This window comes from Marmota marmota, unplaced genomic scaffold (genome assembly GCF_001458135.2).
Source record: "Marmota marmota marmota unplaced genomic scaffold, marMar, whole genome shotgun sequence".
NCBI lineage: Eukaryota > Metazoa > Chordata > Mammalia > Rodentia > Sciuridae > Marmota > Marmota marmota.
The window spans coordinates 2,448,701-2,466,488 of NW_026000080.1; the positions used below are offsets into that span (position 1 = coordinate 2,448,701).

The following is a 17,788-nucleotide window of genomic DNA, read 5'->3' on the forward strand; positions in this document are numbered from 1 at the left end:
TATTCTGGGGAATGAGGATAAAAATATAAATAAGACTTGAATCCAAGTCCTAGAGAAGTTCCCAGTCTATTATGGTTTAGATATGAAGTATCCCCCCAAAGCTCATGTATGAGACAGTGTAAGAATTTTCAGAGGTGAAATGATTGGTTTATTGAGAGCCTTATCCTAATCATTGCATTAATCACAGATATGGATTAATTGAGCAGTAACTATAGGCAGGTAGATATGGCTAGAGGAGGTAGGTCACTGGGGGTGTGACTTTGGTTTTATATTTTGTCCCTAGTTGAGCAGAGCTCCTTCTCTTCTTCCTGTTGCCATGTGATGAGCTGCTCTCCTCCACTGTACCCTTCTGTCATGGTATTCTGCCTGACCTCTGGCCCACAGTCATGGAACCAGCTATCTATGGACTGAACCTCTGTACCATGAATCCCAGATAAACTTTTCCTTAGCTAATTGTTCTTGTTAGGTCTTTTGGTCAAAGCCATGAAAACAAAAGTGACTAAAACATAGTCTTAGGAGAGATGTTGTGTCTGATATCAAAATAATATATGGAGACCATCAGAAGGACCCTTAGTCCATCTACTCCTGGAGAACATAGGTACCTTTACCAAATTTTGAAGGATGAGTCTGAGTTAACCTGCTAAAAAAGAAAGAGTAAGAAAATGTTATGTATTCAACTAGACACTCCTCAAGTACATGGATCTCTATTCTTAAAGTCTAGCACAAATACCTACTATTTACTGAATGTAGAAATTACTGGTTGGATATTGCCATTTATTTTTCATGGTGATGAATTTTACTTGGTTTTCTGAACATAAATCATTTATATAGGTGGTACACATCAGATAAAACTGCATTAAGAATTCTTATTTATCTTGTTCCTTGATCTGAATTATAGAGTTCGGCAGCCCCTAATCCACTTTATTTTCATGTCTTTCAATTATTTCCAGTAGATAAAAAAGCAAAGAAAATATTTCCATATTTCAATCTATAATTCTGAGTCTCTAAATTAAAGCATTACTAAGGGCCTAAAAGTCTTAATACTAAGACTTCACCCTTTCCTGGAACAAAAGGATACTTCAGTTTGGCTTGTTTAACTCTGTTGGCAACTTTCCTTCAATAAAATATTTCACTGTCCTTCTTGAGGTCCTTACTACAAAAAGTAGTGTCACTTTTTGTCATTGTGCAATTTAGAATAACCCATGTACAGGAAGAGCTCAGAGGGTTCTTATCTATTCAATCTTATGAAACTTACCTTCATGTTTTCAGACTTATCAAGAACTAAACACACAATTCTTTCACTGATCCTCAGCAATGAGAAGGCAGGTGGAGGGGGCAGTGCCACCATAGGCATGGTGTTTTTAAAATCCTCAGAATTGCTGATTACTTCCCATGTACTTCTGAAATTGCACTTTATATTGTGTAGGCTTGGAGCTTCTTGGTTATGGTGTTTTGCATTACAGAATTCAACAACCTGGGAGGTTAATATAATGAAAAAATATTTTATGCATTTGAAAATCTGTAAATCAACCAAATGTCAATCTCTTAGGCAATTTTGTTTTTTTAATAAAATATGACTTATTCAATAAAAATTATAAGGCACATTTTCAATAATTATAATGATAATAACTAAAACCAAGAGCTTACCATGTGCCCATCAATGTTAAAAGAGCTTTTTATTAATACTAATACATTTAATCCCTTAGTTCACCTGTAGAGATGTTTTTAAAATATATGTTCTTTGATTATAAATTCTTATAATATTTTAGGTATTGGCATACTTACAGAATCGATACTTTGCGTAAACATTATGGATGCTTTTTCTGTTTGAATTTTATCAGGTAAGAATTGACAGTTCTTTTCATACAATTTTGTTGTATAATTAATTCTACATGGTATATTTACACAACTGCCTCCTTGACACTTATAAACTCTATTTCTGCCGGTGATACCTGTGGAACACCTGAGAATATTTGACAATTAATCTTTGAGGCAATTTAGTCATTAGCTTAAAAAAATCTTTACAGGTTGTATTTATGATGATCATAGTTTTTCTTCTTATTGTATACTGTATACATCCTATTTTGCTTTAAAGAATTAAAAGTTCCTATCAAAGCAATTATCTATTTTCCAGATATTGCAGAGGGAAATTTTTGGTAGGACTTCTTGATAGATGAAATGGCTGAGTTCTTTATGGGATTAGTTGCTGCTATCTTGTTTGCACTAATGGCTAGAAGTTCCCCTCTCCCAGATCTCTTTCCTGCTGGCCTTATGTTGGTAAGTCAGGCACCTGGATGAGGGGATTAGAAAACCAATCACTCTGGATATCACCTTAATTTTAAGTTATTTGTAGATTTCTTTTTAAAAGAGACTTTTCCAGAGGGATATGTCATGACATAGCCACAAGTGTTTCGATTATTCAAGGAGAATTTTTATCCAAAGGGAAATGTGACTGTGAGAAGACAGTGAGGTGCTGTCAAGAAGGATGATACAATAAAAATTATGGAGGCATTTTAGACACATGTTTATTGCATGGAATCAGCCACAAGTGATAGTGATTATAGCAAATATACTGGGATGTAACTGTATCTCATCTTTTCCATAGGCTCCAGTTCAAATTGGAAATGATGACTGGATTTCATTGTCATTTAGTGAGTGTCCTAATATGTATGCTTCCATTGCCCAAAACTTGGTGGATCTGTATGAACAATCATGATGAATATTCTGCAGTAGGAACTAGATATTTAGGAGGAATATGACATAAACAAATGTAATCAATGTAATACTTTTAAAAATATTCCCCTGAAAACTGATGCAATGGAGTAGAGGAAAGGTCTTTGTTGAAATCCTGTACCTTTCAGTTTGTTCATTATGATAAATCCCTAGCCCCAGGAAGACTTATGACATTCATGAAGTTAATGGCACCCAATTTTAAGAGGATTCCCCCAATCATTTTGCTCTTTCAATATAAGAATCAAGAGGATAGTCTATTATTACCTATGATGCTAGGTTGAAGTTCTAAAATGACCTTTATAAATACCTAAGAAGTTCCTATTTGGCTCCTTAAAGCTGTTTGGTTTCTAACTCAGTCCACATTTAGCAGTACTTAACCATTTTTATTTATTCTTATATAATAGGAATAACTTTGATCTCCCAACATATGGTAAGTCTATCTATCTAGTGCATAACTTCAGTCTGAGTTCTGACAGCTATGGTAGAGAGGTGCAAAATATGTCAAATTGTCTACAAATGCTCTGGAAGTTATGTGAACTTTAATTAGACAATCAGCTGCTTTAAACTATATATACACAGACACACACACAATAATACACTTATGTATGTATATGAGATTTGTAGATTCTGTATATATACACATACATTAATTAATGTTTTTATTTATATATATAAGTTATTTTAGGAAATGAAAACATCAATTATACACACACACACACACACACACACACACACACACATATATATATATATATATATAAATATATATATATATATAAAAGTTATTTTAAGAAATAAAAACTTCAATTATTACATATTGGGGCAAACATGAATGTCATTTGAAAAAAGTCAAAGAAAGGAAAATAAGACCAGTTAAAAACCTCAGGTCATCAAAGAATTTGAGTATCCATGCCTTGTTGCTTCAATTTTTTTTGACTTGGAGAAGTAATAAGGCTTCTCTTCATTGTACTCATCAAATACTCCCCAGCGGAGATGGGCCCACTCATGAACCAACACTCTACCTGTGGGAAAACATTTTCAAATATACAGTTATATCAGGTGACAATTTTTTCTGTTAAATATTTAACTGTCAACATTTAATGTTTTTAAAATACTATATCATATGACATTACAGTTTATTACAAAATACAGCATATCACTATTTTTTAATTACACAAGTTTGATAAAGAAAACATTTTTTTGAGTATTTTCATGGACCCCAAAAGATTGTTCTTCAGGCATTTGTAGCCATATATTAGGAGAGACTAACATCTACAACATAGTTTGTAAGTTTGTTCAGGTCAGGAAAGGCAACATTCTTTTTGCATTATTCATCTTTATATCTATCCACCTAATTATTCATTTATTATTTTATTTATCCAAATTTTATTGCCCACTTTTAATTGTGTTCTTGAACAAATTACTTTTCTATGCCACTATTTCTTATGCTAAAATGCATTCTCAAGGGAATAGTAATGTTTTTAATGGGGCAAAATTTGTTCTTGGGGGTAAAAAGTCAGATATTACAATGATGTGAGTCTCAGGATCCTAAGCCCAAAGCTAACAGTGTAAACAGTTATATAGTGTTTCTGGGACAGTAAAATGTCATAAGGGACATTAGGAAAAATTGCATAAGAAAGTTCAATTACATGAGTAAAGATGATAAAAAGATGGATAAACACTACTATAGATTATATATAATTACAGTGATGTGGAAATAAAATGATTCATTCAAAATTTAATACATCGTTAACCTGCATTATGTAACAATTACTATTATTATTAACTTTATATTTAGCATGGCACTAGGCACCAGAAAATATGAAGATGAGTAAGATACAGTCCTTGGCTTGGAACTGCTTAGAGATGAGAAAATTCAAACATTTTTTTCCCCTAAAGAACTCAGTGGATGGAAGGATATAAATAAATCAACAGTGTAAGTTGCAGGAAGGAAAACAAGTGAGGGGAATTTTGCATTAGCCATGATAAGTAAAAACTTCTCAGGATCTGGGTGCAGTGGCCCATGCCTATAACCCTAAGGACTTGGGAAGCTGAGGCAGGAGGATCACAAGTTCAAACCCAGCCTCAGCAACTTAGACCTTGTCTCAAAATAAAAAATAAAAAGGGGCTGGAGATGTATCTCAGTGGCAAAGCAACCCTGGGTTAAATACCTAGTACCAACAACAACAACAAAACCCAAAACCAAAACCAACCAGCCAGCCCCCCGCCTCCCACCCCTGGAAAAAACAACAGCAAAAGAACAAAACTTCTGAGAAAATGGAGATTAAAAAAAAGGAGAGGTCAGAAATATAGTCTGTTCTGTTTTGAAGTATGCTTTTGTATTGTAAATTTACCACATGAGATCTGAAAACAGGTGAAAATATCAGTATTATATAGAGTTCATGTTTTTTCATTTTGTCCTTGCTACTCAAAATATCATTTTGAATCATCAGGATGAACATCTCCTGGGAGCTTATTAGAAATGAAAATCTCATCTCAGGAGGTCAAGCCCTGGCCCAGATCCACCCACACCAACCTGTACGGGTCCCAGGCTCACAGCAGGCCCTGTCCACTCCTCCCCTGGCAGGGCAGACACCCACCAGAGTCTAGCCTCTGACGAAGGACCACCCCTTCTGACCAGCAGACCATAGAGGGAGGTCAAGCCCAGAAGCCTAGATCACCCACACTAACTTGCACAGGACCCAGATACAGGATGTAGTAGCATTCATTGAGGGACACCAGGAGGGTCTGGAAGCCTAACATCAAAGTGAGACAATCTGCATGGAATATAGGAAAGAAAATGCACTATCTTAGATCCACACTGCAAGAAAGGAAGACACATAGACAACATAAAAAAACAAGGGAGGAAAGTGCCCCAAACAAACCAGGACACTATAATAACAGAACCCACAGACAGTGAAGTTGATGAAATGTCAGAGAAGGAGTTCAGAAAGTTCATAATTAAAATGATCTGTGAATTAAAGAATGACCTAAATGGGCAAATACAGGCAAAAATTGATCATTCCAACAATGAGATAAGAGAGCAAATACAGGTAGCAAAAGATTACTTCAAGAGAGAGGTAGAGACTCTGAAAACAACCAGTCAGGAATCTTTGAAATGAAGGATATAATAAAATAAAAAACTCAATAGAAAGCATAACATAGACTAGATCACTTGGAAGAAAGATAACTTATACAATCTTATACATTGGAGAGGCCTGGGTCTCCTTGCTATGACTGGGACAAGGAAGAGTTTTGAAAATGTCATTTGTTGGGGATTCATTTTCATGCATGACAAAAAAAAATGTATCTAACATATCAAACTTGTGTTTCCACAGATAAAATGACATCAAGTTTGTTTTTTTTTTTCTCTTAAAGTGAATTGATTTAAAGATAATAATAGAGAAATTGTACCGTGGGTACAGGAGTGTGCCTGAGGTTGGCAATGTGTATGCATGACTTAGTCCATGGTGGTACAAATACAATCATCTCCGTTTTCTTAAATGTTGAAAACAATTTTACAATATAGTTTAACTATAATTGAAGAATTCCATTATTGATGAATATTTCTCTGCATTCAGGTTTCCAGTTCAGGGGATTATAAAATGTAAGGAAACTTTTCCCATACCTTTACTAGTCCTAGGAATTACATTTAAGATTATTTAGCAGCTTTTGGTTGTTATTGGTATCACTTGCATTTCATTAATTTCTTCTTTTATTATTAGTCATTTATTTTGTTACTTTTTGGTTTCTAATACAATTCTCTAGCTGCTTTACCAAGTTAATTGCTTAGCTAATTTATTTTTGTTTGTTTTATTGTTGTTTAGAAATAAGGTTAAAACAAGTACACTGACTACTATTTTTGGCCACATCCTACAAGTTTTAGTATAGCAGTGTCAATAGTCTCTTTTATTCAACCTATATACTTAACATTTGTTTCCACAGAGTTTTTAAGGTGAATTTCAATTTTTATTTCCTCTCTAATTCTACACCAGATTGGGGTATTTGATGTATTTAATGCTGAGATTATTTTGCTACAATCCTTCCTGTGTCCTTGAATATCATACACAAATTTCAGATTTATTTGTACAAATTTTTATATCACTTTTAATAGTATCTTTAAGTTTATAAGTGCAAAAATGCAAAATTGGTAAATGTTTCATTTTTTTTCAAATATAATTACTATGCACTATTCTTAAATAAAACCTTTATTATGCATAATCTTTCAACTTCAAGTATGGTTATATTAGACTTAGTTTTCAGATCATAACTCAAAAAGGAAATCAATATATAAAGTTAAATTAATAATTGTTTTCATATGATTAATGTAATCTTTGTGTGTATATGGAAATATCACAGTGAATCCCATTAATATGTATAATTAATGTGTGTGAATTTATAAAGAACTGAAAACTGATTTTGGTTCTGTCATACAGTATTGACATTTTGGGTTAACATTTAAGATCTTAGGAGAACTTATCTTTACTGGGTTAATAATTCTCTCTTCTACTCCCTTTGTAGCTCTAACAGACATTTTATTGACTCAATAACTTTTTTTCAAGAGTCACAAAATAAACGTATTTGTACTTTTCCATGTTAAATTTATCATGAGAGAAGTTCCTTACTTATTACTCAGAGGGAGAATGAAAATGCCAAGTACATAAAATGGAGTGCTAATTTTCTGTCTTTTTTTTTTTCTTTTTACCATCCCATTCCAGGCTTTCTGGGTCTTCAGATGAACAACACTGAATTCTCCAAGTCGAGTCAGAACTGACTACCATGATAATAGAAGGATCTTTTGTCATAGGATTTTAAAATTATGGGTCAGTCACATGTTAGAAGAGTAATAGCCACTTTCTTTCATTATGATAGGAATATTTATATTATTATTTAGGTAGGCATGTGGTCTATTATTTCATTTCTGTTCCTAAAGGAATCATATTTCTAAGAAAAAATGGGAAGAGTTTCTTTTTGCAAAGCCTAGTTGCTCACCCTTACACATTTTCTGAAGGTGATACTAGATTTCAGTTATTATAAGTTACTCGCCATTAGCGCAGAACCTGGGATATAAATGGGTTGAAATTTATCTAGGAAGTTTAGTTTCTTCCTCCTTCTTTTTGATCTTCCCATCCTCAGTGTGTGCATTCTGCTCTGGATTCCTTGGGCTGAGCACACATGGTCAGGGTACTGTCCTTTTGAAGAAAAGGCAGATCTGGAAACCAGTTTTTCTTTCCCTACCATCAGATTCTAATTAATGTGAGCTGTGATTCCCTTTGTGCCTAGTGAGATGAGCATCTGTCTTTCAGACAATATCTTTGGGGTAATAAAAGGAGGATTTGTCTGATTTCCAGACATGAGGAAAAACATTAGATATCCCAACTGTGGCTTTAGATCAAACCACACTTGTTAGTTGAACTTCACTATATATACAACTAATGTTTCGGTCATGACTCCTATGTCTATTTCCAAATTAGTTCCAGACTCTGAAAGAAGATGGCTGTGCTTTGTTTTTGCCAGATTAAAGCAATACAGTGAACCAAAACCAAATACACCAACACAAGGAACAATGTGAAATCACATATTTTTACATTTTTGATACACCCCACCATTAAAAATGGCTTGTTGACCCTTTCTTTCTTAGTGTCCATCACCCTCTTTCCTTTATTCTGTTCTTTTTTCTTGGATTGCTAAATTCCTGGAACCCCAAATAACTTTTATTTATTCTACAAAACCGTACTTCAACTCTTTCATGTTCATCCCCAACTTACACATTCAAACCCATCATCGGGAAGTGATTATGTTTATAAAGAGCTTCTCGATAACACTAGTTTTGGAGTCACCTTTGAAATTGCAAAACACATTTCCAAGGAGGCTTTACATTTTAACTAAAGGAATTAAAATGAGGTCCTTGGACCAGTAATACTGGTTTCTCTAAAAATCTAGAGATGTTTATACATGTAAATCTCTCAGACTACCATGGGAAGGGCCTCAGCATTCTGTGTTTTAACAAACTCTCCTGATGATTCCCTTTAACACTGAAGTTTGAGAATGCCTGCTCTAAGCCATTGTTAATCAGTAATGCTTTCTGAGGTAAAGGCATTTCAAACTAGCTATTTCCCGATTAGCTAAATATTCATCTGGTAAAATGCTAAGGAATGAAGTAAGAGAGATAATTAATGTGGTATAGATGGTTTTATGGAAAGGGAAAAAAACCAAAGGATAGTTGTGGAAATATTCTTATACCGAAAGAAGATATTGAGGTGCACCTAGGAACAATTTGCCAACTCTAGTTTTAGACAGTATTATAAAATGACAGAGTAAATTATATTGGGAAAGGTACTGATAGAAATCTGTTACAATTCAGTTGTGTGTAATTGCTTATTTTCTTGCTCAATTACCTCTTACAAGAAGGTTCAGTTCAGAGAACAATACAGATTCTGGAAATAGGTTTTTAAGCACTACAAACCCATACAAAGAAGGGGAGACAGAGATGGCTGGCATAGTTCCTTGTTTCCTACATTAAGATCTTGTATTTGATATCCCAGCCATGTGCCCTCTCTCTTGCAGCAGCTCTGACTGGCTTTGGCTCTCAAGACTCAGTCTTTGTTCTAGCTGTTGGGAGTTACTCTTGTTTCTCACCCTTTTTCTTCCAGAGGCCTGGGTTAATCCCATCTGTCTGCTTGTGCTTCACCCTCCTTATCTGGACTCTTTTGATGATGGTGATCACTGGGCTGGTGAAACTGTGTCTTTGTTCAAATTAGCATTTGCTGCAATTGGAAAGCACAGAAGAATTTGTTGCATGTGAAGTTACTATCACAGTATTTCTGGGTTTGCTTTTGCTTTAAGACTGTTACTTAATAGTTTCAGTGGCAATATGATATGTTTCTGCTATGAAGCTATTTTCTGTTTTCCTTATGCAATTTGAAAAAAAAATCTTCTGAGGGACCAAATAGATTTTTTTTGTGTGTGTGTCCCAATAAAATTTTATTTATAAGAACAGGTAGCAGGCTGGATTTGACTTGCAAGTAGTATTTTATGTTGCCTGATTAACACTTAATGTAATTATCGATATGGCTGGATTTCAGGAGTACTAATATTTTTTATGCTTTTTTTTTTTTCCTGGTTGGTTTGTTCCCTTTCTCCCTTTTCTGCCTTCTAATGGATGATTTGGCTTTTTAAAAAATCATATTATTTTATCTATTGACTTTTTGGTTATATCTTTTTGTTTTGTTTTGTTTTAGTGGTTACTATGAGGATTACAATATGCATATTTAAACTTCTATACTTAATTGGAGTTAAACTCACTAATCTTAGATCTTTTGGTATGTCCCACAGTTCCTTGAGGTTTTGGTCAGTTTTTTAAACATTTTTTTCCTTTTTCCTCTCTAATATTCCTGTAAATAATGTTTGTTTTTACTGACTCTTTTTTTTATGTCGACTTCATTCTGTTTATGAAAACTAAATGACCAAAATACATTGTATTTTTCACTATCTAAATTTACTTTTGTTCCTTTTTTTATGGTGTGTGTTTAGACATTGTGATTTAAATTTTTTAATTCATGTTAATTAGTTATACATGACAGTATGCATTTATGCACTTTGATATATCATACATAGATGGGATATAATTTCTCATTTTTCTGAGTGTACATGTTGCAGAATCATATTGGTCATGCAGTCACATATATACATACAGTAATGATGTCTGCTTCATTCTACTCTTTCCTATTTCCACATTGCCTCTCCTCCCCTCCCATCACTTCCCTCTACCTAATCTAAGGCAATGCTATTCTTCCCTAGTGCCCCACACTTATTGTGAATTAGCATTCACATATTAGAGAAAACTTTCTGGCCTTTGGTTTTGTGGGATTGGCTTATTTTGATTAGCATGATATTCTTCAACTCCAACTATTTACTGGCAAATTCCATAATTTTACTTTTCTTTAAAGCTGAGTAATATTCCAAACAGATTTTTGAGGCATTTTATAATATCCCATAATGAGAACTAAGGCAAATTCAGTTATATAACCTCAACTAATGTCATGCATAGTGTATACACCTGGTGAAATTTCTGGTTGGAAATGCATATCTTGAAAGGTGCCAATGTTTAGGTCTTACTCTTTTTAGGTCTTACTCTTTTAAGAGTAACATTTCATGGTTCTAATTGGGATTAATTAGGAAGGAAATTTTAGCAAAGTGTGCCAGTTCAAACGATTCTCTCCACATTTACTCTTTAAAACTCTTTGGGCAACTTGTATTTTACCATTTTATTTTATTTTTTTCTTACTCCCACTTAAGTTCTGTTTTTTTTCTCCTCTCATAAAATTCTTAGGATGACATATGAAAAATAATTGTGAATATAATTATTGCAACATAGACATTTGAAAATCACATGTATGACATTAACAATTTATTTTTATTTTCTGACAAAATTTTTAAAAAGTTTACAAGTCAATTGCTTACTCATCCTCTTCTTGAAATACTTAGGTCATTTTTGAAACAGTGTCCTGTGTGAAAGCTTACCTTAGTATTCTGTTGGGATTCCATGGAGAAATACTGGGAGTGTGTCCCATATGACAAGAAGAATGTGTCCTTTTCCACAGTGCTATCAATTATTACAGTGTCATTCATCCAGAAATCATTGCTCAGGGTTAATACCTCACTTTTTAGCTGTTTAAATACTAATGACTGTAGAATATAATAATTCTATTATTTTTCTTTTAAAGATTATTTGCAATTTTGCAATTTCTGATCTGAAAATAATATATGGCATAACACCTTAGACTTGAGATCTTTCTGAAAGCTCTTTGGGATGCAGCAGTTGTCAGTTGGAAAGTGTGGAAATAGAGGGTCTTAGAGAAAAACAGGGTATGATAGGAGCCTTAGGTTGCAAGAATGGATTTATAGTTGAGGGCATGATTCTATTATTATTATTATTATTATTATTATTATTTTAGTTTTCTGGGTAAATACCCATGCCAGTCTTTAGTATTAAAGGGTGCTATAAGACTGTGGGAAAGCCACTCATGAGCTACTTGAGGGGGTCTTTACTCAATACTGAGCCATGGGGACTTAGGATTTTTCCTTGGGAAATATCCTGGCTTTTTCATGCATACCAGACCACCCAAGGCATGAGATCTCTGTCTTTGCTTTACTAGTAAGACAACTATTGTGGCTCTGGAGTTGGGCGTAACCCATTGGGAACTGGACAGTCCACCTCCTACCTTATTTGGCAAAAAACATTCCATTGGAAACCTTTGATGTCCCCCCATAAAATAAAGCAAGTGTAGGCTCCATTGATATCTCTTTCCAGAGTGGAAGCTCAATCCCTAAGGTCAAAGAGCCAACCTGCCCCGATTTTCAAAATTACTTCCCAAGTACTGTTTTTTTTTTTGTTTTTTTTTTCTGTTTTCTCTTTATTAGCTTTTATTCCACAGCCAGCCCACTCCACAAAGAGGGATCCCAATTCCATCGTCTGCACTGGACATGGGCAAGAATCGACAAAGAAGAACTGGTGTGTGTGTGTGTGTTGGTGTATTACCCTCAGTTTACTCATCTTCATGATGATATCCAAAAGATACTGCTCATAAGTGACTAGAATATTTGAATAGAGAGAGCAAGGGCCTTAGAAATAAGGACCAGTAAATCATTGGAAAAGCTCTCATGGATATTTTCTTGATCTAGAATCTTGAAATAATTTTTCATACAGGATAGAGAGTGAAGCTCTGGACACTAAATAGATTCAACAAAATTGCAAACTGACATGTGCTGAATGGAATCCTGAGAAAAGACAAAGTAAAAGATAGGGACTTCTTGGAAGGGAACTTTAAAGAAGATATTTAAATCTCTGTGGTTAGCATTTAGTCTAGAAGAGCCAACTCTTTTGCTTAATTAATTTTTGTTTTAAAGTGACAAAAATTGTATCAATTTTTCATGTACAGCATGTTTTGAAAAGTGTATGCACTTAAAACTGTGAACAGAGATGTTTGTTAAAATGAGATATCTAAACCACATTTCCTACTTGATGGCCCATACTCATTTTGTATTTTTCCAAGTACATAGTTGAGGGTGAAATGAATGTGTTCTGCTTTCTTTCCATAGTTTGTGAACTGCCTGGTGTCGGGTTCATCTCTGTCTGGGAGGACTGGTGCTGTAACTCCAACATGAACCTAAGAATGTTTAAAAAGATCATTAAAACATCAGAACAGAAAATTTAATATTTAGTTAGAAAGACTCTGATGCAATCAATTTGTGGCAAAACTGAGAAGCATTAGAATTCTTTTTTCTCTGAAAAAAAAAGCATTCTTTTTTTTTTCAGAGAAGATATTGATACATGTTTGTAGCTGTCATGTTTTCAGCCTCCTGTATTCAGAACTTCTTTCCCAATTCTCAGGAATTCATATAGAAACATTTTTGAAAGAAAATCTTTTTTCAGTCACTTCAGGCAAGTAAGTAGTTGCTATAGTGACCATGTCCTATTATCAAAGAAAAAAATATGTGAGAATGACTAAGTGAGAATGGACTGATGGAGCAGGGCTTATCTCAGGCATTCCTATCTTTTGTTGTCATTACAAAAGTAACTGCCTGATGAGGAGTGTCTCTGCCAACCATTCCAACTCTTTCGCCCATCAGTCACAATCTACCACTTCATCCTGCATGTTGAAAAGCTTCCCAGTCTTCTACATCCTTTATCAAAGGCAAGTACCTGGCAATATTTAATAAGATAAAAGACATAGACTCTAGGGTCATCTAGAGTTGGTTCTAACCCTGACTTAATATTTTCTGCCTATTAAATCTTGGCTGATTTATATAACTGCTCTGAGGTTTAGTTCCCTTGTTACATAAATGGACTATTTTTAATCTATGGTTAATTAAATCATAGAATAAATTATAAAGTACTGTGCACATATTCAATGAAATTGATCAATAGCATTATCATTTTCAAAAAACCTTCAAAGAGAAAAACATTAGTTGATGTAAGCTAAAGAGGACAGTCTGTATCATTTGGACAAAGAAGTCTCTGAGTTACATAATGACAACAGAGAAGAAGCTGGATTTGGAGTCTGGGGTTGGAGGATGAGTGATTGAAAAAATCACATGACTGGTAACCTTGTTATTCTGCAAAACAACTTCAAAAATTCTATCACTTTATATTCTAGTGTTTGGAAGCCTGAGGATACAATGATGTATAAGGTTAATAGTCCCAGAATACAGCTTACGATCTAGTGGTGAAAAATTCTTATGTTGATCACTTCTACATAATCAAACCCACTGAATTGTTGAGAAGATGCTGGATGATGGAGTCAATCTCTTCATCTTGCTAGCAACCTCAGTCTCTAGTGCTATTTTCTTCATTGTAGTCCTCTTCTTCCATGAGGCTTTTTGACCTAATGAAGCCCACAGTAGATAGTTCTTCAGGAATTTTAAGGCTCACTTGTCTATTTTCTTGAAGAGGGTCTAGTATGCTAAATATTGTTACTGATGTGCTGGGAGCCATTAGCCAAGTAGGTATGACAATTTCCTTGCCAGCGTACCCCATGTTGCAGTGACATTGAATGTAGGTGACCTTGCTCAAGGACCAAGGCGGATTAGGGTGTTCCCGGTTTAAGATAATCGTGTTTAGGGCGTTCCCAGTTTAGGTTCCAGGTTTAAGGTTTAAGATTATTCCTGCTGGGAATAGGGCGTATCCTGCTGCCTGAGTTCCCCTTGAGTTCTCACGGGATTCAGAGTATATTTTGGGAGACAGAAGCCCAGTGGAGGTGGATTTGGGCAGAGAACGTGGATTTGGGCAGAGAACGTGGATTTCCCCAGAACGTGTTTGTATACGGCTGGTGTGAGTTCGGGAATAAAGAGTTGCTGTTTGAATCTACAAAGCTGTGTGGTGGCTCGTGATTTTGTGCCCAGCCAGACTGCGGCACTGATGAAGTGAGAAAATAGTTTAATTGAGTTCACAGTCATGGGATCAGTCAGAAGCTAGAGTTAAGGGGCCTGAAGACTGACAGCATTGGCTGGGATCTGAGAAAATCACGACAGGAATTCCAATAGCAGTCATTTCACTGCTGGCTTAATGCAGATGAAAGAGTTCTGTTCCTAAGGATCCCTTTCCTTTTTTAGACATTTAAAGATGCTTATGTCTCAATAGATTATCACTTTTTTTTGAAGCAATACTGTCTGTATGTTATATACTAAAGATGTATTTGGTGGTTTGAACTGAGGTTTGGATGGGAAGGGAACAATTGATAATACATGATTGTTCTGGTTGTGCACTGTACAAGTCCAAGGGATGCCATTTACTTTGAAATCACTGAAATGATATGTTCTCATGTCAGGATTTATTTTGCAAGTCCTTTAATTAGATGACTGATCCCCTGGGGCTAGGTAGTTGGCTAATGAGGGTTTCCAAGCAGAATTCCTAGACTGTTCCTTGTAGATTCCTTCTCAAAATTGTTTCTGGATCACAGACTGAAGGTGCAAGAATGGGAAAAAATAAATATACCATTTACATGGATCTCAAAACAACATCTTACTATTCTCATACCAGATAAAGTAGACTTCAAGCCAAAATTAATCAGAAGAGACAAAAAAGGTCATTTTATACTGCTTAAGAAAAGTGATTGTAAATATTAATGCCTCAAACAATGGAGTGTCTACATAGATCAAACAAACCCTTCTCGATATTAAGAATAAAATAGGCCACAACACAATAATACTAGGTGACTTTAACATGCCTCATACATTGCTAAATAGGTCATACATACAAAAACTAAACAGAGATGCTACAAAACTAAAAAATACAATTAATAATTTAGACTATATATATATATATATATATATATATATATATATATATATATAAATTATTTCATCCAGAAATGCCTGAATACACTTTCTTCTCAGTAGCACATGGGACATTTTTGAAAATAGACATGTTTTAGGCCACAAAGAAAATCTTAGCAAATAAACAAAATAGAGATATGAGATAATAGCTTTCATTCTATCAGATCATCATGGAATGAAATCAGAAATCAATGATAAGGTAAAGAATAGAAACCACTCTAACACCGGTAGACTAAATAATATACTTTTGAATGATGGAAAGGATAACAGAAGAAATCAGAGGTAGAATAAAACAATACTTAGAGGCAAATGAGAATAATAATACAACATATCAAAATCTCTGAGACACTATAAAGGCTGTTCTAAGAGGAAAGTTCATAGTGTTCAACTCATACATTATAAGAATAGAAAGATAACAAATGAATAAGCTAACATCACATCTCAAAGTCCTAGAAAAAGAATAAACCAACATGAAAGTCAGTAGAAAACAGAAGATAATTAAAATCAGAGACAAAATAAATATAACTGAGATTAAAAAAAATTAAAAACTTGTAATGAAACCACCATTTGACCCAGTTATCCCACTCTTTGGCATATATCCAAAGGACTTAAAATCAGCATACTACAGTGGTATGGCCACCTTAGTATTTATAGCAGCTCAATTCACAATAGATAAGCTATGGAACCAACATATGTGCCCTTCATAGATAAATGGATAAGGAAAATGTGGTACGTATACACAATGGAATATTATTCAGTCTTAGAGAAGAACAAAATTATGGCATTTTCCAGTAAATGAATGGAACTGGAGTCTATCATGCTAAATGAAATAAGCCAACCCCCGCAAAACAAAGGCCAAATGTTCTCTCTGATATGTAGATGCTGACTCACAACAGGCAGGGGAGGAGAAGAGGAGGTTCACTGGATTGGACATGGCCAAATGGAGGGCAAATAAAGGGGAATAGGGATGGAAAGACAATAGAATAAATTGGATATAACTTTCCATTGTTCAAATGTGAATAAATGATCATAGGGTCTCTTCATCATGTACAACCACAAAAATGGGAATTTATACTCCATATATATATGAAATGTCAAAATTCACTGAGTTGTGGCTCAGTGGTAGAGTGCTTACCTGGCATATGTGGGTTCAATCCTCAACACCACATATAAATAAATAATAAAAGATACATTTACAACTAGAAAAGTCTTTTTTTTTTTTACAAATATTCTACTGAGTTCAAAAAGCTAAGCACACACACACACACACACACACACAAACCTAATCAATAAATGGGCAAAGGACCTGTATATCATCAGAAGATGATATACAATCAATCAACAAATATATGAAAAAATGTTCATCATCACTAGCAACTAGAGAAATGCAAATCAAAACTACTCTAATATTTCATCTTACTCCAGTCGGAATGGCAGCTATTATGAAGACAAACAACAATAAGTGTTGGTGAGGATGTGGGAGAAAGGCACACTCATACATTGCTGGTGGGGCTGCAAATTGGTGCAGCCAATATGGAAAGCAGTATGGAGATTCGTTGAAAAAATTGAAATGGAACTACTATTTGACCCAGCTATACCACTCCTTGGTCTATACCCAAAGGGCTTAAAAACAGCACACTTCAGGGACACAGCCATATCAATACTTATAGCAGCACAATTCACAATAGCTAAATTGTGGAACCAATCTAGATGCTCTTTAATAGATGAATGGATAAAAAATGTGGCATATATGCACAATGGAATATTATTCAGCAATAAAAGAGAATAAAATCATGGCATTTTCAGGTAAATGAATAGAGTTAGAGAAGATAATGCTAAGTGAAGTTAGCCAATCCCCAAAAACCAAATGCTGAATGTTTTCTCTGATATAAGGAGGCTGATTCATAATGGGATAGGGAGAGGGAACATGGGAGGAATAGATGAACTCTAGATAGGGCAGAGGGGTGGGAGGGAAAGGGAAAGGTCAGGGGGTTATCAAGGATGGTGAAATGTGATGGACATCATTATTCAAAGTACATGTATGAAGACACGAATTGGTGTGAATATATTTTGTATACAACCAGAGATATGAAAAATTGTGCTCTATATATGTTATAAGAATTTTAATGCATTACACTGTCTCATAAAATAAAAAAAATAATTAAAAATATTCTATTCTCATGTATAACTAAAAAAACAAATTAAAAATTAAAAATTA

General features: G+C 34.4%; 1 pseudogene; it reads right to left on the reverse strand.

The window, feature by feature from the left end:
- LOC107158242 overlaps window positions 1-13,205 on the reverse strand; it is a 29,868-nt pseudogene extending 16,663 nt beyond the window's left edge.
- Window positions 13,206-17,788: the final 4,583 nt, after the last annotated feature.